The sequence below is a fragment of the Oncorhynchus clarkii genome, chromosome 2 (assembly GCF_045791955.1).
Source record: "Oncorhynchus clarkii lewisi isolate Uvic-CL-2024 chromosome 2, UVic_Ocla_1.0, whole genome shotgun sequence".
Taxonomy (NCBI): Eukaryota; Metazoa; Chordata; class Actinopteri; order Salmoniformes; family Salmonidae; genus Oncorhynchus; species Oncorhynchus clarkii.
The window spans coordinates 67,410,671-67,435,505 of NC_092148.1; the positions used below are offsets into that span (position 1 = coordinate 67,410,671).

The following is a 24,835-nucleotide window of genomic DNA, read 5'->3' on the forward strand; positions in this document are numbered from 1 at the left end:
GATGACGCTGAAATTCAGTTATTAGTCAATGGCCAGCTAGTTAACGTGTTAATTGACTCTGGGGCTAGCTGTAATATTGTGGGCACAGCAACATTCAGTCATTTGCAGAGCAAATGCAATGTGCAATTGAAACCAAAATCCAATAGACTTTACCCATATGGTTCAAAACAACCATTAGCAGTTGAGGGCCTGTTCACTGCCAACATTACAGCAGTTGTTCTGAGTCAGTCACTGCAGACATTCTAGTCGTGAAAGATGCACAGATATCTGTACTGGGAAAGAAATCAGCAGTTGCTATTGGCATTTTGCACATACTGTAGGGCCAAAGGCACACAAACTCAGTTCAAGGTGATGACACAGACATTCAATGCTGCACTTCAGGAGGAATACAGGGCTGGCAAAACTGAAAGGCTTCCAGTTAGGAATTAATGTAGATGAGACTGTCACACCCGTTGCACAGCCAGTACGCAAAATACCATTCAGTGTCAGGAAGCTAGCTGAAGTGAAGACGAATGAGCTAGAGGACATGGATGTTATTGAGAAAGTGAATGGATCTACACCATGGGTGTCCCCATTAGTTGTAGTACACAAGAAAACCGGTGACAGAGTATGTGTTGGCATGCGTAGAGCAAATGAAGCTGTTGTGCAGGAGCGACACCCCATCCCCACCATTGACGAGATCCTGGAGGACATGTCAAGAGTACATATAAAGTTTGTTCTCCGGTGATTGTATGTTCGCCAATAGAAAGAAAGGAGGGTTGAGGCGGTTTATGTACTCGCCGACGAAGTTTGGCCAGTGTGACCGCACGTCGGCCTCTTACGCCACCTTTTTCTTTTTGAGTCTCGGGAGCCTGGTCAAAGGGGTGAGTAGTATGTCCTGCGCCTCCGACTTGTTGAAGAGGAGCCTGTTTCATTCGGACTGACACAATCTCAGAATTGACTTTGCAGTCAGTAACAGTAACTTACCAGGGCATTGCTCTGCACTTCCACTAGACTACCATGAATCAGAAAACAAGCCCTACATTTAGCATGGGCCAACTCTTCTCCTGGAGAGCCACTGGATATGCATGCTTTAGCCTGGCCCATTAGAACACACCTGATTCTGCTAATTAATGTCCTGATGAGCAGCTGCTTGGAATTAAGTATATTAGAGCAGGGCTGGAGCAAAAGCCTGCACACCCTGTAGCTTTGCAGAAGAAGAGTTGGTCACTCCTGGTCTGGTGGAATGTCTTGAGAATGACACTGTGTGAAAGTTAACCTGATATAGCAGGGCTTGAGGTGTAGATCATTATGATTTCTCCTGAAACAGACTTCTTCTCCTATCAGGTAACATATGACAGACATGCAGAATATAGCCTCTTCTGTTGAGTCACGGTATGGAGGAATAGATAATGAATGTATATGGCCTGATTTTTGATTGGCATGAATCTTAGTGATGCATAGCTCAGTCATTCCTAAGAGAAAGAGAGGGGGAAAGTTTAAGACAAATGGTAATAAATAAGTCAAGAAATGATTTGAAATCAATATCATGTGAAACATGGTCTGCATGTGGCACTCATTTATTTGCATCAACCCAATACGGCTGTTGGATGCAAATAGCTTCAGTTTTGAGTAGGGACTGGACGATAGAAGTATCACAATACTCGTTAGTATTGTGGTAAGGAAACAAAGTTGCAAACCTTGGGAACTCCGACATTAAATCTTAGTTGTGTCAGTGTTTAGGGACTTGTTTATGGACAACTACTTGCTCTTGGCATTAAACTTACCTAGGATCAGTGTTCAGGGACAATCAATCACATTTATTTATAAAGGTGTATGGAGAGAGGTCTGTAGTCGGTTGGGAGAGAGGTCGGTAGTCGGTAGGGAGAGAGGTCGGTAGTCGGTAGGGAGAGAGGTCGGTAGTCGGTAGGGAGAGAGGTCGGTAGGGAGAGAGGTCGGTAGGGAGAGAGGTCGGTAGAGAGAGGTTGGTAGTCGGTAGAGAGAGAGGTCGGTAGAGAGAGGTTGGTAGTCGGTAGAGAGAGAGGTCGGTAGGGAGAGAGGTCGGTAGTCGGTAGGGAGAGAGAGAGGTAGGGAGAGAGGTCGGTAGTCGGTAGCGAGAGGTCGGTAGAGAAAGAGAGAGGTAGGGAGAGGTTGGTAGTCGGTAGGGAGAGAGGTCGGTAGGGAGAGAGGTCGGTAGGGAGAGAGGTCGGTAGTCGGTAGGGAGAGAGGTCGGTAGTCGGTAGGGAGAGAGGTCGGTAGTCGGTAGGGAGAGAGGTCGGTAGGGAGAGAGGTCGGTAGGGAGAGCTTAAGCCCCACCCTCTTCAACATGTATATCAACGACTTGGCGAGGGCACTAGAACAGTCTGCAGGACTCACCATACTACAATCTGAAGCCAAATGTCTACTGTTTGCTGATGATCTGGTGCTTCTGTCCCCAACCAATGCTTTTGAGCCAATCAGTTGTGTTGTGACAAGGTAGGGGTGGCATACAGAAGATAGCCCTATTTGGTAAATTCACATTATGGCAAGAACAGCTCAAATAAGCAAAGAGAAACGACCGTCCATCATTACTTTAAGACATGAAGGTCAGTCAATCTGGAAAATTTCAAAAACTGCAGTCCCAAAAACCATCAAGCACTATGATGAAGCTGGCTCTCAAGAGTACCGCCACAGGAAAGGAAGACCCAGAGTTACCTCTGCTGCAGAGGATAAGTTCATTAGAGTTAAAACACACCTTCAGTCTGTGTAAGGCTATTTGACCAAGGAGAGACCAAGGAGATTGATGGAGTACTGCAGCAGATGACCTGGCCTCTACAATCACCCAACTTCAACCGAATTAAGATGGTTTGGGATGAGTTGGACAGCAGAGTTAAGTTAAAGCAGCCATCAAGTGCTCAGCATATGTGGGAACAGTGGTGAAATAAGTGCTCTATTGTCATACTTTAGTAAAAGAAAAGATACCTTTATAGTAAAAGTGAGTCACCCAGTAAAATCCTACTTGAGTAAAAATCTAAGAATATTTTGTTTTAAATATACTTAAGTATCAAAAGTAAATGGAATTGCTAAAATGTACTTAAGTATTAAATGTAAAAGTATAAATAATTTAAAATTCCTTAAATTAAGCAAACCAGACGGCACCATTTTCTTGTTATTTTTATTGACGGATAGCCAGGGGCACACGCCAACACTCAGACATTATTTATAAACGAAGCATTTGTGTTTAGTGAGTTCGCCAGTTCAGAGGCAGTTGGGATGGCCAGGGATGTTCTCTTTTTCTGTCAAAATGCAACGAGTACTTTTGGCTGTCAGGGAAAATGTGTGGAGTAAAAAGTACATTATTTTCTTTAGGATTGTAGTGAAGTAAAAATAAGAGTTATTAATTACGGTCTTTGTTAGGAAGAAATGGTCTTCACACAGTTCGCAACGAGCCAGGTGGCCCAAACTGCTGCATATACCCTGACTCTGCTCGCACTGAACGCAAGAGAAGTGACACAATTTCCCTAGTTAATATTGCCTGCTAACATTAATTTATTTTAACTAGATATGCGGGTTTAAAAAAATATATACTTCTGTTTATTGATTTTAAGAAAGGCATTGATGTTTATGGTTAGGTTATTTGTGCAACGATTGTGCTTTTTTCACGAATGCGCTTTTGTTAAATCATCACCCGTTTGGCGATGTTGACGTAGGCTGTGATTGGATGATAAATTAACAGGCACCACTTTGATTATATGCAATGCAGGACAAGCTAGTTAACCTTGTAATGTCATCAACCATGTGTAGTTAACTAGTGATTATGTGAAGATTGTTTTTTATTAAATGAGTTTAATGCTAGCTAGCAACTTAACTTGGCTCCTTGCAGCCACAAGGTTCTTTTGATGCTGCACTCGCGTAACAGGTAGTCAACCTGCCACGCAGTCTCCTCGTGGATTGCAATGTAATCGGCCAGAATTGGCATCCAAAAAGCTGATTACCAATTGTCATAAACTTAAAACCGGCCCTAATTAATCAGTCGACCTCTAGTTTAGTCCCAGGGTCCTTAGCTTAGTGATGAGCTTTGAGGGCACTAAGGTGTTGAACGCTGAGCTGTAGTAAATGAATAGCATTCTCACACAGGTGTTCCTTTTGTCCAGGTTGGAAAGAGCAGTGTGGAGGGCGATTGAGATTGCGTCATCTGTGGATCCAATGTTATTCTCATGATGCCTGCAACGCTACATATGTATTTGGACAGTGAAGCTGACATGTTTAATTTGGCTCTATGCTCCAGCATTTTGGATTTGAGATCAAATGTTTCATATGAGGCGACAGTACAGAATGTCACCTTTTTATTTGAGGGTATTTTTTATACTTATGTTTTTCCATTTAGAAATGAAAGCACTTTATGTATCTAGTCCCCCCATGTGAATAAGTCAAGTATTTGGACAAAGTAACTTATCAAAGTTGTCCCATATAGAATACAACTTTGTTGATCCAGGATGGAGATTTTTATTTGGCATCACCTTACTTTAAAAGGATCACATCACACATACATTCCTAAATCACACACATTTAAAACAGTCAGTCCATCATATTGCGTACACTAAAAACATAAAGGATTGATACATTAACTCACAACTGACCGCTGCCCCACATGCACTGTTAAAATAGATAAATAGATAAGTGCATATACCAATACAATTTACATTGCATTTAGTAGTCCAACAGCACAAGGAATGAATCAAAGAACATTCTATTCAAATCACGTTTTATTGGTCACATACACATATTTCGCAGATGTTATTGCGGGTGTAGTGAAATGCTTGTGTTCCTACCTCCAAAAGTACAGTAATATCTAACAATTCACAACAATAAACACATCTAAAAGTAAAGAATGGCATTAAGAAATATTTAAATATTAAGACGAGCAATGTTGGAGTCCGGAGTATGTATGTCTGTATGTATGTTTGTCCAGTGCATTCAGAAAGTATTCAGACACCTTGACTTTTTCCACGTTTTTTTTACGTTACAGTCTTATGCTAAAGCTTCTGAAATTGTTTTTTTATAAAACAATTTCACGTAAAAAAAATGGATTCCTGACCATGGCCAGCTTTAAGAAAAGTCTTGGTGGTTCCAAACTTCTAACAATTAAGAATGATGGAGGCCACTGTGTTCTTGGGGACCTTCAATGCTGCAGAAATGTTGTGATACCTTTCCCCAGACCTGTGCCTCGTCACAAGCCTTGTCTCAGAGCTCTATGGACAATTCCTTCCACCTCATGACTTGGTTTTTACTCTGTCATGCACTGTCAACTGTTTGACCTTTATATAGACAAGTGTGTGCTAGAGATGAAACGGTATGAAAATGCAATATCCCGATTAGTGACAAATTATCACGGTTATCAGTATTATCGCAGTATTGTTAAAATGTGCTGGAGATGTTCAAAAATTACTGTTACACACACTGAAATAATTTCACCAAGTTTTATATTGAAAAACAACAAACAACAAATAAAATTAGCAGCACTATGCACTTTTTGTGTGCATAAACATTAAAATAATAGCATTAACATTAAAGATTACACCATGTGGCCATGAGAGGTAAAAGTTTACCTAGTGCAGCTTTTAATGAACACAACCTTAAATAAGCAAATCAAACGTGCATATAAAAGCAACACAAGTAAAGCAATGTGCATGTAAGAACAACACAACCATATGTAAACACATCCAATGTGGATGTAAGAACAACACAACCATATGTCAACACATCCCATGTGCATGTAAGAACAACACAACCATATGTAAACACATCCAATGTGCATGTAAGAACAACACAACCATATGTAAACACATCCAATGTGGATGTAAGAACAACACAACCATATGTAAACACATCCAATGTGGATGTAAGAACAACACAACCATATGTCAACACATCCAATGTGCATGTAAGAACAACACAACCATATGTAAACACATCCAATGTGCATGTAAGAACAACACAACCATATGTAAACACATCCAATGTGCATGTAAGAACAACACAACCATATGTAAACACATCCAATGTGCATGTAAGAACAACACAACCATATGTAAACAAATCCCATGTGCATGTTAGAACAACACAACCATATGTAAACACATCCAATGTGCATGTAAGAACAACACAACCATATGTAAACAAATCCCATGTGCATGTAAGAACAACACAACCATATGTAAACAAATCCCATGTGCATGTAAGAACAACACAACCATATGTAAACACATCCAATGTGCATGTAAGAACAACACAACCATATGTAAACACATCCAATGTGGATGTAAGAACAACACAACCATATGTAAACACATCCAATGTGGATGTAAGAACAACACAACCATATGTCAACACATCCAATGTGCATGTAAGAACAACACAACCATATGTAAACACATCCAATGTGCATGTAAGAACAACACAACCATATGTAAACAAATCCCATGTGCATGTAAGAACAACACAACCATATGTAAACACATCCAATGTGCATGTAAGAACAACACAACCATATGCAAACACATCCAATGTGCATGTTAGAACAACACAACCATATGTAAACACATCCAATGTGCATGTAAGAACAACACAACCATATGTAAACACATCCAATGTGCATGTAAGAACAACACAACCATATGTAAACACATCCAATGTGCATGTAAGAACAACACAACCATATGTAAACAAATCCCATGTGCATGTAAGAACAACACAACCATATGTAAACACATCCAATGTGCATGTAAGAACAACACAACCATATGTAAACAAATCCCATGTGCATGTAAGAACAACACAACCATATGTAAACAAATCCCATGTGCATGTAAGAACAACACAACCATATGTAAACAAATCCCATGTGCATGTAAGAACAACACAACCATATGTAAACACATCCAATGTGCATGTAAGAACAACACAACCATATGTAAACACATCCAATGTGCATGTAAGAACAACACAACCATATGTAAACAAATCCCATGTGCATGTAAGAACAACACAACCATATGTAAACACATCCAATGTGCATGTAAGAACAACACAACCATATGTAAACAAATCCCATGTGCATGTAAGAACAACACAACCATATGTAAACAAATCCCATATGCATGTAAGAACAACACAACCATATGTAAACAAATCCCATGTGCATGTAAGAACAACACAACCATATGTAAACAAATCCCATGTGCATGTAAGAACAACACAACCATATGTAAACAAATCCCATGTGCATGTAAGAACAACACAACCATATGTAAACAAATCCCATGTGCATGTAAGAACAACACAACCATATGTAAACAAATCCCATGTGCATGTAAGAACAACACAACCATATGTAAACAAATCCCATGTGCATGTAAGAACAACACAACCATATGTAAACAAATCCCATGTGCATGTAAGAACAACACAACCATATGTAAACACATCCAATGTGCATGTAAGAACAACACAACCATATGTAAACACATCCAATGTGCATGTAAGAACAACACAACCATATGTAAACAAATCCCATGTGCATGTAAGAACAACACAACCATATGTAAACACATCCAATGTGCATGTAAGAACAACACAACCATATGTAAACAAATCCCATGTGCATGTAAGAACAACACAACCATATGTAAACAAATCCCATGTGCATGTAAGAACAACACAACCATATGTAAACAAATCCCATGTGCATGTAAGAACAACACAACCATATGTAAACACATCCAATGTGCATGTAAGAACAACACAACCATATGTAAACAAATCCCATGTGCATGTAAGAACAACACAACCATATGTAAACAAATCCCATGTGCATGTAAGAACAACACAACCATATGTAAACAAATCCCATGTGCATGTAAGAACAACACAACCATATGTAAACACATCCAATGTGCATGTAAGAACAACACAACCATATGTAAACACATCCAATGTGCATGTAAGAACAACACAACCATATGTAAACAAATCCCATGTGCATGTAAGAACAACACAACCATATGTAAACACATCCAATGTGCATGTAAGAACAACACAACCATATGTAAACAAATCCCATGTGCATGTAAGAACAACACAACCATATGTAAACAAATCCCATGTGCATGTAAGAACAACACAACCATATGTAAACAAATCCCATGTGCATGTAAGAACAACACAACCATATGTAAACAAATCCAATGTGCAGGTAAGAACAACACAACCATATGTAAACAAATCCAATGTCCAGGTAAGAACAATACAACCATATGTAAACAAATCCCATGTGCATGTAAGAACAATACAACCATATGTAAACAAATCCAATGTGCAGGTGTTGACATTAAAATAACACAAAATATGTAAACAATTCAAATGAACAGCACTGATTATATGTCCGTTTTCTCCTTCATAAAGACATAAGGTGCTGCTGGCCTAACATCCTGTACGGACGCATCTTTGTTCACTTGAGATTGCAACATATATATTTACTTTGTCCAGTTTAAGTAGTGATCTGCGAGGAGAGACAATGTACCCGCTGCCACTGAACTCTCTCTGATGGCACGCTGGTTGCTGGGATGCACAAAAGCTTCCTGGCAACCCTGGCAAGGTGAGGCAGCTCTGTAGCGTGGCCCCTCCACCACACCAGTGGATCCTCTTCTGCTGGAATGGTTGGCAGAGACAGGTAGACCTTGATCTATTATTTTACTCTGTCTTCTGAGGTGGTCGGAATCTGACCCTCTTCGCCTCTCTGCTGCCTTGTTGATGTAATCCTTCTCAGCAACCCAGCCAGGCATTTCCCTTCCGATGTCGCTTTGGGGGTGTTGGTGGTAGAGGTGCTGCTGGTGCTTTGTGGTTCTTCCCTGACTTGTGCAGCTGCCAGCTTCAAGGATTCCTGGACACAGCTGGCAGTGTCAACTTTTGCAGCCCCAGGCTCATCTAAAAAGCTCCTTTTGAAGCAGGGGTCAATGTAACAAGCCATGTGCATGACTCTCTTTCCTGTATCTGTTGTTAAGATCTTCTCTCATTACCCTTTTCATCTCCTTGGTCAGGGATGGCTCCGTATCCTTTTCCACCAGAACATCACGGGTGATGTGGTCAAGGACAGGCTTGATGGCTGACAGTGTCACTCATGTCTCTGAGGCAAGTGTATCTGTAAACTTTCTCAGAGGTTCAAGGAGCTGGCACAGTTGCTCCATGACACTTATGTCGGCATCCTTGGGCATCAGATGCCATGTTCCTCTTTCTCCAGCCAGTGTCACACAGACTGGCTGCTGTTGGCTGAGGAAACGCTCAAGCATCTTGTGTGTAGATCCCCACCCGCTTACCACATCATGGATCAGAGCTTTCTGTGGCACGTTGAGGGCAGCTTGCTTTTCTCTGTTCTCTCCTTCTCTTCCAGCTCTGTGAGAAGCCTTGGCCCAGATGACGGCAGGCCTTGACTGCTGTGTCAACTCTCTGAGACTTTGAGATGGCCAGGTTCAAATTATGGCCGAAGCACCCAAGCCACAGATCTGGGAACTCTTCAAAAGCCTTGATCTTGTTTGTGGTTATACACACCAGGTGTGTCTTGTTGATCCCCCACTCTTCCAGCATATTCTCAAAAAACTCTGATGTTGTGAGCCAAGTGATCTTCTGGGAAGAACTGTGTTTCCAGGAAGTTAGATTCCAGTTGCCAGTCTAGGGTGAGGTAATGGATAGTGAAGCTGATGTAGGGTTGACCACCTCCGCTTTCATTGGTCCAGAGGTCAGTAGTTGCAGCAAATTATGTGCCTTGAGCCAAATTTTTTCAAACATCAGCTTTAACCTGGTTGTACAGGTTTGGGATTTCAGTCTTGGAAAATAATGTTGGTGATGGCACTTTGTCGTGAGGCACGGCAACCTCCATCAGCCTCAGAAAGCCAGGACTCTCAACAATGTGAAATGGCATCATGTCCTTTGCGATGTAATATGAAAGGGCTGCAGTGAGGTCTTGAGCATTTGTTGATGTGGTGCATAAATCCTGTTGCGACTCTAGGGGCAGTATTTTCATTTTTGGAGAAAAAAAAACGTTCCCGTTATAAACGGGATATTATGTCAGGACAAGATGCTAGAATATGCATATAATTGACAGCTTTGTATAGAAAACACTAACGTTTCCAAAACTGTAAAGATATTGTCTGTGAGTATAACAGAACTGATGTTGCAGGCGAAAGCCTGAGAAAAATCCAATCCGGATGTTTGCCTGCTGCACGCCCACTCTGTAAACAAGGGAATAGCAAATGTATATTATTATTATTATTCACACACTATCTTCTGTGTTGCATTTGAGTACATGCAATGACCCCATGCACAATTTACATAAATACAAATGAGTCTTAAGAAGACAGTGATAGTAATTGCAATGAGCCCAACAATTGACATAAATACAGGAGTCTTGTATATAGGAGTCTATTTTGTTTCTCCTGTTGGAACAGTTTTACAACCAAGTCGGCGTCTGACGGATTTTAAATTAACAAAAGATGTTGGTTGGGTGACAAAACTACATAACGTGTTATTGTGTGCAATGGGTGAATAGTCTGCAGACACACAATGTAACAAGTGCGCTGAGAATTGGGAAGCAAGTATGGGGAGTGAGTGTTTTAATAAATAAACTAAACAATAAACACAAAACACAAACAACGCACCGACATGAAAGAGTCAACACCTGAGGAAAGAACCAAGGGGAGTGACCGATATAAGGAAGATAATCAAGGAGGTGATGGAGTCCATGTGAGTGTCATGAGGCGCTGGTGCACTTGACGATGGTGACAGGTGTGCGGGATAATCAGCAGCCTGATGACCTAGAGGCCGGAGAGGGAGTATACGTGACACAAGACGCATACAGCATACAGCAGCAGAACAACGTGTAGTGTTTTTACAACAGTAGGTTACACTGAAAGCTTCAGTTGACATTATTGACAAGCTATTAGCAAGTTAGACGGACAAACATTACATTTTCCCCCATTTCGAAGTCCCCACAACATGCATTGAGCTAAAAGTTAACTTACCTTGCATTCGCTATAAAGTAGTGGGTGGTGGTCACGAAGATGACTCAAGAGATTTGAAGTGTTGCCCCCTTTCACAGCATTTTTTTGCGTGTTTTTTTTGCATGTTCTGAGAACAGGGTGACCATCTTTGATTAAGTTTCCCTCAGCACTCTTCAAAAAACAAAAATATGAACATACTTCAGATTTGGTCCTCTTAGAAGACATTTAGCTTGTCTGGGAGCAAGACATTGATGTCCGCAACATGGCTGGTTTTCCCTTTGTAGTCCGTGATTGACCCTGTCACACTGTCTGAGCCGTTGAATTGCGTCTCCACTTTGTCTCTGTACTGACGTTTTGCCTGGGCATAACTGCACTGTTTGTATTCAACCATATTCCCAATCACCTTGCCATGGTTAAATGTGGTGCTTCCCGCTTTCAGTTTTATGTGAATACTGCCATCTATCCACAGTTTCTGGTTAGGGTAGGTTTTAATAGTCACAGTGGTAACAACATCCCCTACACACTTCCTGATGAACTCAGTCACCGTGTCAGTGTATGCATCAATGTTATTCTCAGAGGCAACCCGGAACATATCCCAGTCCGCATAATCAAAACATGCTTGAAGCATGGATTCTTATTGGTCAGACCAACGTTGAATAGACCTTAGCAAGGGGACTTCCTGTTTGAGTTTCTTTCTATAGGAAGGGAGGAGCAGAATGGAGTCGTGATCTGATTTACTGAAGGGAGGGCGGGGGAAGGCCTAGTAGCCATCCCGGAAGGGAGAGTATACATGGCTATGACTATAATCAAAGATAATTCTCTTGGGAGGTAATACGGTCTGCATTTGATTGGTGAACCAAAGGACTTGAGTTTCTGTACGTTTTCCCAATCAGACCGTGGTCAGTTAATCATGAAACATACACCTCCGTCTTTCTTCTTCCCGGAGTGTTCTTTATTCCTGTTTGTGCAATGTACTGAAAATCCAGGTGGCTGTATGGGCGTGGACAGTATATACAGAGAGAGCCATGATTCTTTGAAACAGTATATGTTACAGTCCCTGTCCCTGATGTCTCTCTGGAAGGAGATTCTCATCCTGAGCTTGTCTACTTTATTGTCCAGGGACTGAAGTTCGTACTAGAATTAATGTTTTGAACACGTTCTTCTTGGCCATGGTGCAGTGCCCGGCCAGTTGGAAGCCTCTCGAACTGAGGGTGTAGAGGGTTCGCCAACGACAGCCAGTGCCTTCCTTTTGGTTGTCTTGTGGAACAGACTGCTCAACTGTGCCTGAGGTCGACCTATTACTTTGCTGGCTGTGTTTACTATCCTGGTTAGTTTGCTTTTGCTCCTCACTCTTTAACTTCTTGCTCCTACTGGAGACGCAGATGTCTCAAGTAGACACCTGGAAATGCAAATGCGCTACGCTAAATGTACTCGTTAAAACTCAAACGTTCATCAAAATTCACATGCAGGGTATTGAATTAAAGCTACACTCGTTGTGAACCTAGCCAACAAGTCAGATTTTTAAAATGCTTTTCGGCGAAAGCATGAGAAGCTATTATCTGATAGCATGCAACACCCCAAAATGCTTGAATGCGACGTAAACAAAGATTTAGCTTAGCCGGCGCTACACAAAACGCAGAAATAAAATATAAAACATTCATTACCTTTGACGAGCTTCTTTCTTGGCACTCCTATATGCCCCATAAACATCACTATTGGGTATTTTTTTCGTTTAAATCGGTCCATATATACCCAAAATAGCTTTCTATGGAAGCTGTGTGATTCAGAAAAAAACATCGTTTTAAAACGCTGCGTCATTTTATAAAATTAAAAAAGTCGACGATAAACTTTCACAAAACACTTCGAAATACTTTTGTAATCCAACTTTAGGTATTAGTAAACGTTTATAATCTATCAAAATGATTACAGGGCGATGTGTATTCAATAGCTCCTCGTCCTCAAATCAATGGCTGCCAATGTGCACATTCAAAACATCCTGGTGGAGACCGGAAGAAATTGAATCCAGTTAGTTGGATTTACTAAGAAAAAAGTCTGTGGAAAATGACGACAATGGTGACATCGTGTGGAATCTGTAGGAATTGCATGCAGGTCCATAATTAATTTTGTGCCCTTTTAACAACCCATGAAAGTGACGCATGGAAATAATTTTTAGCTTTCAGAGAGCAGTTTTTCTTCCGCTTTTCAATGAAACACACGATCTGTTATAGTCACAGCCGTGATTTAACCAGTTTTAGAAACTTCAGAGTGTTTTCTATCCACACATACTAATCATATGCATATACTATATTCCTGGCATGAGTAGCAGGACGCTGAAAAGTTGCGCGATTTTTAACAGAATGTTCGAAAAAGGAAGGGGTAGACTTAAGAGTTAATCACCATACCAGACTGTCATATTAAATGTGAGGATACTCTCCACCAGACTGCTTTACATCCTCTCCAGAACATCCTGGCTGACCCTGAACCCCTTCAATTCCCTGATTTAAAGAGGTTTGCTTTTAAAAAAAAAAATAGAGTCTACATTCTCTGTAAAGCTCAGCTTGTCATCAATTTGTGGCCCTAGGTATTTAAAACAACCAATCATTTCCACTGTTTGGTCCTTCAGGTAGAGTGGTTGGGACATTGGCAGGTTGTTGCCATTGATGATAAGCTCATTTGTCTTGTCCACATTGACTTGGAGGGCACTTGACCAGCAACATTCTTGAAGGTTGTTGGCCTGTTTAAAATAGCTGTCTGACTTAGCATCTTTAAAAAAAGCCAATACATTCTGTACTGTCACCTAATCAAACATTCTATCTCAAATCTAATATGGAGTATAGAGACAAATAAAAAATAAATAGCTTCACTGTCCAAATATAAACTCAGCAAAAAAAGAAATGTCCTCTTACTGTCAACTGCGTTTATTTTCACAAACTTAACATGTGTAAATAAGACTCAACAACTGAGACATAAACTTAACAGGTTCCACAGACATGTGACTAACACATTAATGGAATAATGTGTCCCTGAACAGAGGGGGGTCAAAATCAAAAGTAACAGTCAGTATCTGGTGTGACCACCAGCTGCATTAAGTACTGCAGTGCATCTCCTCCTCATGGACTGCACAAGATTTGCTAGTTCTTTCTGTGAGATGTTATCAACTCTTCCACCAAGGCACCTGCAAGTTCCCGGACATGTCTGGGGGGAATGGCCTTAGCCCTTACCCTCCGATTCAACAGGTCCCAGACGTGCTCAATGGATTGAGATCCGGGCTCTTCGCTGGCCATGGCAGAACATTGACATTCCTGTCTTGCAGGAAATCACACACAGAAAGAGCAGTACGGCTGGTGGCATTGTCATGCTGGAGAGTCATGTCAGGATGAGCCTGCAGGAAGGGTACCACATGAGGGAGGAGGATGTCTTCCCTGTAACGCACAGCGTTGAGATTGCCTGCAATGACAACAAGCTCAGTCCGACGATGCTGTGACACATCGCCCCAGATCATGACGGACCCTCCACCTCCCTCCATATCGATCCCGCTCCAGAGTATTGTCCTCGGTGTAACGCTCATTCCTTCGACAAAAATGCTCATTCCTTCCAAAATGTTGATCTCTTTCTCTCCCTCTCCTCTCCCCATTCTCTCTCTCTCCCAGTGTGTGAGTGTCTGGCAGGTACTGAGCCTGCTGTAGGTTATCAGTTTAAGTGGTGGAATGTTGTACCAGCCAACATGAAGACGTCCTGCATCAACGTGAGAAGCTCCAAGTGTGACGGTATTAACGGTGGGTTGGTGCAGCTGCACTCGCTGAGGTCTAGAGGGCACTGTTGCTCTTTACTGTTGTTGACATGTTCCTCTTAGGCTATGGGGTAAGAGGAACAACCCTCCTGGAAAGCTGCTGATATGCAGGCTTTTACCGCAGGATAAGAACAAAGAGAGACTATCTCTCCAGATGGAGGGTTGGGTACCCCTGCTTTCAGCAAAATGCGTAGGTGGGCCATGAGACACATTTGAGTTAGTCAGGGGTTGATTGTGTGTGTGTGTGTGTGTATCTGTTCTGATATGTATGTATCTCCCTCAGGTTGGGAGGTAGCGGGGAATCATATCTGCAGTGGCGCACGGGGCTCTGATAATGACTACCTCATCCTCAACCTCCACGTACCTGGCTTCAAGTGAGTCTGTTAACCTCAATCTGTCTGTCAGTCTCTCACTCTCTTCCCGTCTCCTTCTTGATCTCTCTTAATTTGTGTGTGTGTCCATCCTCAGGCCTCAGTAACAAGTGGTGTAGGGACAGAGTTTAGCCATATCATCTTTGAGTTTGACATGGTGTGTTCAGCTGACTGTGAGCTGTACTTTATGATGGTGAGAACAGCACAAGATAAAGAAAAACCCACACTCACTGCAAACTACACAGTAGCATATACACAAGTGTGTGGGCATTTCTATTCCTTTAATATGACTTTTGTAATTGGCAACTGGAAAATAGTTGGACATGTGTAAACTACTTTTGAATGTGTAAAGGAAATGACATCACTGTGTGTAGGATATAAACAGGAAGAGAACGATGGTGGTGGAGTTGTGGGAGGGCAGTAAGGTCAGACAGTCATACACATACATCGTGACCAAGAACACCTCTGTATCATACACATAGGCCTTCCAGAGGACCAACCAAGACTCTGACGTCAGTACACAGACACACAATGCAGTAACACACACACACAATGCAGTAACACAGACACCCAATTCTATACTAATAGAGCACTTTCTCTCTTTCTCTCCTCCAGGTGCGTCAGAATGTGAACGGCATGGTGCATATCTACTCCATCTCAGTGAGTAACACGGTAGACGGTGTGTCGTCAGAGTGTCAGGCCTGTGCCCTTCTCTCCCAACCCTCCGGCTCGCTGTGTGTCCCCTGCCCTCCAGGACACTACATACATACACTCACACACACACCAGCCAGTGCACAGAGTGCCCCCCAACACACACCTCACCTCACACAACACCCAGAGCCCAGAGGTCTGCAAACCCTGTGGACCATCCAGCAAGAGTAACAAGGTGTGTGTGTGTGTGGACGTGGTTGGGGAGACAGGGTTGGACAGGGTTGGGGAGTAACGGATTACATGAAAACTAATCCGCTACGTTACCAGCAAAAATATTGTAATCAGATTACATATACTTTTGAAAATCTAGATTACTTCTTGGATTACTTTTCAATTCAGAAAGGATGTTTGCGAGACATTGTTTGCGGACACCTTTCTGTTTTCTCAATGACATTCTAATCAGCATTGATAAAAAGGGTCACAAGTTTAAGTAGGTTCTGCCTGCCGGGGCGGCAGGGTAGCCTAGTGGTTAGAGCGTTGGACTAGTAACCGGAAGGTTGCAAGTTCAAACCCCCAAGCTGACAAGGTACAAATCTGTCATTCTGCCCCTGAACAGGCAGTTAACCCACTGTTCCTAGGCCGTCATTGAAAATAAGAATTTGTTCTTAACTGACTTGCCTAGTTAAATAAAGGTAAAAAAATAAATACAAAAATCAGAGACCCCTGATGACACAGCAAATGTCTCTCGATGTGCAAAACTGATAGAGACATACCCCAAGCGACTTACAGCTGTAATCGCAGCAAAAGGTGGCGCTACAAAGTATTAACTAAAGGGGCTGAATAATTTTGCACGCCCAATTTTTCAGTTTTTGATTTGTTAAAAAAGTTTGAAATATCCAATAAATGTCGTTCCACTTCATGATTGTGTCCCACTTGTTGTTGATTCTTCACAAAAAAATACAGTTTTATATCTTTATGTTTGAAGCCTGAAATGTGGCAAAAGGTCGCAAAGTTCAAGGGGGCCGAATACTTTCGCAAGGCACTGTATTTATTATAATTTTTTATTTATTTTTAAACCTTTTATTAAAATAGGCAAGTCAGTTAAAAACAAATTCTTATTTACAATGATGGCCTTCACCGGCCAAACCCGGACGACACTGGACCAATTGTGCACCACCCTATGGGACTCCCAATCACGGCCGGTTGTGGTACAGCTTGGATTCAAACCAGGGTGTCTGTAGTGACGCCTCTAGCACTGAGAGGTGCACCACTCGGGAGCCCTAACCCAATAATGGTTGAATTGAAGAAGTTTAAGCTGCCTATCAATCATTATTTTTGCAATCAGCTGACAGCCGGTGAAAAATGCCCTCTTGCAACAGCTGCATGGTGCAGGTCCCAGCCTATGAAATACAAATGTGAGGGAGTTCTAAACTTCTCCACGGTATTGTGCTCCAAACTGTCAAAAACTAGTTTAATTTAAGAAGACCACGAGTGGGGCTTTTATTGCTCAATCTAATTATTGCTGGAAAAGGCCTAACAGACACATGCTCAAACTCGTGCACTTTTGATAGTCTTAAAAGGGGCAATCTGAATTTTTTGGGGACTTATAAATAAATGAATGATATACACTACCAGTCAAACGTTTTAGAACACCTAACACCACTACATTGTAGAATAATAGTGAAGACATCAAAACTTTGAAATAACACATATGGAATCATGTAGTAACCAAAACAGTGTTACACAAATCAAAATATATTTGAGATTCTTCAAATTGCCACCCTTTGCCTTGATGACAGCTTTGGACACTCTTGGCATTCTCTCAACCAGCATCATGAGATAGTCACCTGCATTTTAATTAACAGGTGTGCCTTGTTAAAAGTTCATTTGTGGTATTTCTTTCCTTAATGTGTTTGAGCCAATCAGTGGTGTTTTGACAAGGTAGGGATGGTATACAGAAGATAGCCATATTTGGTAGTAGACCAAGTCCATATTATGGCAAGAAAAGCTCAAATAATTAAAGAGAAACAACAGTCCATCATTACTTTAAGACATGAAGGTCAGTCAACTTCGGAAAAGTGCAGTCACATTTCCATCGTGCGCTATGATGAAACTGGCTCTAATGAGGCCCTCCACAGGAATGGAAGACCTAGAGTTACCTCTAGAAAGGCCAAAACCTAGGAAGAAACCTAGAGAGGAACCAGGCTATGTGGGGTGGCCAGTCCTCTTCTGGCTGTGCCGGGTGGAGATTATAACAGAACATGGCCAAGATGTTCAAATGTTCATAAATGACCAGCATGGTCGAATAATAATAAGGCAGAACAGTTGAAACTGGAGCAGCACAGTCAGGTGGACTGGGGACAGCAAGGAGTCATCATGTCAGGTATTCCTGGGGCATGGTCCTAGGGCTCAGGTCCTCCGAGAGAGAGAAAGAAAGAGAGAATTAGAGAGAGCATATGTGGGATGGCCAGTCCTCTTCTGGCTGTGCCGGGTGGAGATTATAACAGAACATGGCCAAGATGTTCAAATGTTCATAAATGACCAGCATGGTCGAATAATAATAAGGCAGAACAGTTGAAACTGGAGCAGCAGCACAGTCAGGTGGACTGGGGACAGCAAGGAGTCATCATGTCAGGTAGTCCTGGGGCATGGTCCTAAGGCTCAGGTCCTCCGAGAGAGAGAAAGAAAGAGAGAAGGAGAGAATTAGAGAACGCACACTTAGATTCACACAGGACACAGAATAGGACAGGAGAAGTACTCCAGATATAACAAACTGACCCTAGCCCCCCGACACATAAACTACTGCAGCAGAAATACTGGAGGTTGAGACAGGATGGGTCAGGAGACACTGTGGCCCCATCCGAGGACACCCCCGGACAGGGCCAAACAGGAAGGATATAACCCCACCCACTTTGCCAAAGCACAGCCCCCACACCACTAAAGGGATATCTTCAACCACCAACTTACCATCCTGAGACAAGGCTGAGTATAGCCCACAAAGACCTCCGCCACGGCACAACCCAGACAGGATGACCACATCAGTGAATCAACACACTCAGGTGACGCACCCCCTTGACTGTTGGAAAAGCAATCCAGATGAAGCTGGTTGAGATAATGCCAAGTGTGTGCAAAGCTGTCATTAAGGTAAAGGGTGGCTATTTGAAGAATCTCAAATATAAACACTATTTTGATTTTTCATGGTTACTACATGATTCCTCATGTGTTATTTCATAGTTTTTTGTGAAAAACTGAGTTTAAATGTATTTGTTTAAATGTATTTGGCTAAGGTGTATGTAAACTTCTGACTTCAATTGTATATAATATTAAATTCAACTTTATCATGTGTGTTCCTGCTCTCTCCCCAGGACACGCTGTATGTGTAGAATGAACCAAAGCTGTGTAAAGGAGGGGTGTCCCTCCCAGAGAACAAGACCTCTCCGTGTAATAGCATGGACTTCTTGGTACAGATGGGGGCGGCGATAGGAGCATTCATTAGAAAGTACCTAGTACCTGTAATGGATTACATTTAGAAAGTAACCTTCCCAACCCTGTTGATGGCTGAATGTGTGTAGGAGCACCAGTGGCCTCTGGATGGAGTGAAGGGAAGACCAGACTTGTTCCATAAGACCACCAACAAAGTCCTAAATGCAAACTTCTACCAGTAGGTTTATGTTCTCTACATCCTAAAACACATTCTAAAACAACCTCTTCTGTGGATACTGTTATTGGGGCCCAGCTAGTAGTTTTTAGTAGCTCTTACACAGTAGTACCCTGCTGTTTTTTCACCATATGTTGTGTTTCTATTGATTAGTTCTCTAGGGCAACCTCGGCATGTGAAGCGGGTCGTAATGTGGTGGTGACACTTCGCTGTAACTCGGATAGGAGCTCACAAGGAGAACTCACAGTACCCAGGTACTTACTGTCTGTCTGGCTCCTTCCCGCTCCTCTTCCCCCTCTCTCTTTCTCTCTTTTCCTCTTTCTGTCTTTCTCAGAAACTGCAGCCTCAATGGAGTTTTCTACTAAAAGTCCAAGCTCGAAATGAACTGCAAACTGAATTCACAGAAAATCTGAATCCTCTTGTGACTGTCAAATTAGTATGGAGTAGTTTGTTTTTACTCCCAGGCAGCTAGTTATCTAACTCTGTGTGATGGGGCTGCAGGCTGGGGGAATGAAGGAAGCTGAAAACAAACATGGATTTAGCATTCAGATTTGATTAGATTAAATCTCATTGAGACTGTCCTTATAAAGTAATGGTTACATACATAACAGTTACGGTATGTTTCTCTGTTGTAGTCAGTGTCCGGCTGGGAGATGTGATGGCTGTACCTCGAGGGCGTGTCCTCAGTGTACCGGCACGGACTACCACCAGATAGACAGCCTGCAAGTGCGTGTGTTATACTTACCATTCTCTATGTTCAGTTATAAACCGGGTGGTTCGAGCCCTGAATGCTGATTGGCTGAAAGCCGTGGTATATCAGACCATATACCACGCGTATGACCAAAACATTATTATTACTGTTCTAATTACGTTGGAAACCAGTTTATAATATCAATAAGGCTCCTCTGGGGTTTGTGGTATATGGCCAATACACCACGGCTAATGGCTGTATCCAGGCACTCCACATTGCGTTGTGCATAAGAACAACCCTTAGACGTGGTATATTGCCATATACCACATCCCCCCAGGCCTTATTGCTTAATTATATAATATTAAATTCAACTTGATCATTTGTGTGTTCCTGCACTCTCCCCAGAACATGCTGTACGTCTGGAATGAACCAAAACTGTGTAAAGGAGGGGTGTCCCTCCCGGAGAACAAGACCTGGCCGTGTAATAGCATGGACTTCTTGGTAAAGATGGGGGCGGCGATAGGAGTATTCACCGCTGCACTGCTCTTCATCACCTGCTACTTCTGGAAGAAGAACAAGAGGTAGGAACTGATTCAGTCATTCACCCCATTAATTAATTCATACTTCTGGAAGAATAAGTACTGTAGGTTGACTTTTCTAAGTCTCTCCCTGTCTCTGATAGGCTGGAGTATAAGTCCTCTAAGCTGGTGATGTCGTCCAATAAGGAGTGTGAACTGCCAGTGGTTGTACAGCTGTGATGGAGGGAGGGAGAGGTGGAGGACGAGGTAGTCTACTCCAAAAAAAACATCACTGTTACGCAAACTCAAAGCCATCACATCTAGGGTAAAAACTATGCAGAAATCAAACTACATTAGCTACGTGTGTGCATTCATTTGCAAGTGCAGAATCTGTTTCTCTCTTGGTAATGCTAGATCCCGGACTAACGTGTGTATCTGTCTATTTCATCCACAGGGAAACAGAGAAAGTTATGAAACTGAACAGTTGAACTACACACAGTCAAACGGATTGGTGTTGGGGGTGAAGAAAGAGGAAAGAGAACAGGGAGTGAGACCAACCCCTCAGAGACTTTTTCAACAGATCACCCCTGTTGAGTGTTTGAAGCCTTAACATACATACTACAGGAGGTTGGTGGCACCTTAATGGGGGAGGAGGGTTTCGTGGTAAAGGTTGGAGTGGAATGAGTGGAATAGCATGAAATACTGTACATCAAACATGGTTTCCATGTGTTTGATGTCAGTCCATTCGCTCCGTTCCGGCCATTACTATGAGCTGTCCTCCCATCAGCAGCCTCCTGTGATACATACACACATGCAGAGTACACACACCCCCTGAGAGAACACACACCCATAATGCACGTGCACTGACACAAACACATGTGAAAGGACATTACACCCTTCTTTCATTATCTCTGGATTGTTGGTATATGGCTGGCATGATTTAAGAGGGTGTGTATGGTGTGGTATATGGGTGGTGTAATTTAAGAGGGTGTGTATGTGGTATATGGCTGGCATGATTTAAGAGGGTGTGTATGGTGTGGTATATGGGTGATGTAATTTAAGACCGTGTGTATGGTGTGGTATATGGGTGGTGTAATTTAAGACGGTGTGTATGGTGTGGTATATGGGTCGTGTAGAGTCTAAATGTGGGATGTTTTTGTGCTATTTTCCGTCACTCTGTTATCAGGTTGCTTTGGTGGCCATGTTGTTTTTATTCAGGTGTTTTGCCATCTGAGACCAACTTCACACCAACCCTTAAACTAATAATCTGGATATGAGGAAAGAAAGTGTTCCACGTGCCCTCTGAAAGGCTTGGTGGGATGTTCTTTCTGTCCAATCCTTTGAGATAGAAGTGCACACATAGCCCTAGATACCCGGCCGACTTACACACACACACACACCCTTGTACAGTCTCATCTCAGTCTGACCAGCACCGTCCGTGAGCAGTGACACATTTGATCTGTCTGGTTTGTTTTAGGGGGGCTGTGTAGGCTTTGGGTTACCATGGTGATGTTGAAGAGGGAGTGTCCCTCACCCTCTCCTAGTTCAGTCAGGCGTGGCGATGTTACATTATGCTTACGATGATATGATTCTGACCTTCTTTCTGTTATTTCAAGTTAAATCAATTGTTTGTGTACACTTTGAATCTGTCCCTTCACTTCTAATGAAGGTCCTGCACACACAAAAAACAGCAAACAACACAGGCGTATCATTTGTTATGGTTTATTATGATGTCATCATGTCTTCATTATTGCACGCATCATGAGCTCTATTGCTTTGTGATTGGCCAGTCCAAAGAGGTCAGGGTTCACCTTGACTCCAGATTGTGGAGTAGGGTGAAATTGTCCCTAACCACTGATCTAGGGTCAGATATATTGTCATCCTCTAATGGTTACAGTTAGAATTGAGGATCTGATCCTAGATCTGTGCTTTTGGAGCAACTTCTACCTCGACTCCGGAATGTTCTGGCCTGTTCCTTTAACATCTGGGGAACACTGGTTAATTCCAGTTTAGAATACGCTGTGAAAGCGAACACATTTGTTAACATTATTAAAGACCCCTTTGGACACACTTGGTACCATTAAAATTGACACTGATAATGGTAAAACACTGACTTAACATCACTGTTCTGTTGTACTGATCTACATTGCTAGTGAATGACCAGTCACTTTCATAGCCTATTATCATATGTACACATTACAATGCCTGTCATCTGTTGGTCAAGCTAAGTAGTAGTCTTTCAAAGGGAGTAGTTATATGCCTCATATCTCTCCCTCTCCATCGCTTCCATCTCCTCAAGGCTCCTGTTGTGACAGCCCCATGTCCTTGGCTTGTATATGAGTCCGGCTCTGTTTCCGTGTGCTTGGCCTGTTGGAGTGGGCTCATAGAACCCTTCTTGGCATGATGTGTTGCAGTGGGCTCAGGATCTGTACAGAGCCTGTCTTAAGCTATCTTGGCTCAGACAAGTGCACCAGCAAAGTTTCACAAGATGAGAGAAGGGAGACTGGCGTGGGTGACAGAGAAAGATGGGGAGACAAAGGCTGGGAGTGAGATGGAGAGGTGGGATGTGGAGAGAAGGGTTGGCTGAGAGAGGAAGTTTTCCACCAAGTCCCGTCATTAGAGAGCCGGTGTAGTAAGATTGAATCCTACTACACCGGCTCTGACGCTCGTCGGATGTGGCAGGGCTTGAAAACTATTATGGACTACAAAGGGAAACCCAGACGCGAGCTGCCCAGTGACGCGAGCCTACCAGACAAGCTAAATGCCTTTTACGCTCGCTTCGAGGCAAGAAACACTGAAGCATGCACGAGAGCACCAGTGTTCTGGATGAATGTGTGATAAAGCTCTCGGTAGCCGATGTGAGCAAGACCTTTATTAAACAAGTCAACATTCACAAAGCCAGATGGATTACCAGGACGTGTACTCAAAGCATGCGCGGACCAACTGGCAAGTGTCTTCACTGACATTTTCAACCTCTAAATGACTGAGTCTGTAATACCTACATGTTTCAAGGAGACCACCATAATCCCTGTGCTCAAAGAAGAGAAGGTAACCTGCCTACATGATTACCGCCCCGTAGCACACTACGTCGGTAGCCATGAAGTGCTTTGAAAGGCTGGTCATGGCTCACATCAACAGCATCCTCCCAGACACCCTAGACCCACTCCAATTCGCATACCACCCCAACAGATCCACTGATGCCTCAATCACACTTCACATTGCCCTTTCCCACCTGGATAAAAGGAACCCCTATGTGAGAATGCTGTTCATTGACTACTTATCAGCGTTCAACACCATAGTGCCCACAAAGTTCATCAGTAAGGACCCTGGTACTAAACATCTCCCTCTGCAACTGGATCCTGGACTTCCTGACAGGCCGCCCCCAGGTGGTAAGGGTAGGCAACAACACGTCTGCCACGCTGATCCTCAACACTGGGGCCCCTCGGGTGTGTACTTAGTCTCCTCCTGTACTCCCTGTTCACCCACGACTGCGTGGACAAACACGACTCCAACATCACCATTAAGTTTGCTGACGACACAGTGGTAGGCCTGATCACCGACAACATTTAGCCAGCCTATAGGTAGGAGGTCAGAGAACTGGCAGTGTGGTGCCAGGACAACAACCTCTCCCTCAATGACAAAGGAGCTGATGGAAAAAGGAAAAAGCGGGCTGAACAGGCCCCCATTAACATCAACGGGGCTGTCGTGGAGCAGGTCGTGAGTTCCTTGGTGTCCACATCACCAACGATCTATCATGGTCCAAACACACCAAGACAGTAGTGAAGAGGGCACGACAAAACCTTTTCCCCCTCAGGAGACTGAAAAGATTTGGTATGGGTCCCCAAATCCTCAAAGTTCTACAGCTGCACCATCAATAGCATCCTGACCGGTTGAATCACTGCCTGGTATGGCAACTGCTCAGCATCTGACCGTAAGCCGCTACAGAGGGTAGTGCGTACGGCCCAGTACATCACTGGGGCCAAGCTTCATGTAATCCTGGACCTATATAATAGGCAGTGTCAGAGGAAAACCCATAATATTGTCAGAGACTCCAGTCACCCAAGTCACTGTTTCCTCTGCTACCGTACGGCAAGCGGTACCGGAGCGCCAAGTCTACCCGCTGTAAATAGCCTCATTATTGTTA

The 24,835-nt window shown here is 42.9% G+C and overlaps 1 pseudogene; it reads left to right on the forward strand.

Annotated features, from left to right (window-relative positions):
* The first annotated feature begins 619 nt into the window (after positions 1–619).
* On the forward strand, positions 620–21,301 carry LOC139377971 (endosome/lysosome-associated apoptosis and autophagy regulator family member 2-like; annotated as a pseudogene).
* Positions 21,302–24,835: the final 3,534 nt, after the last annotated feature.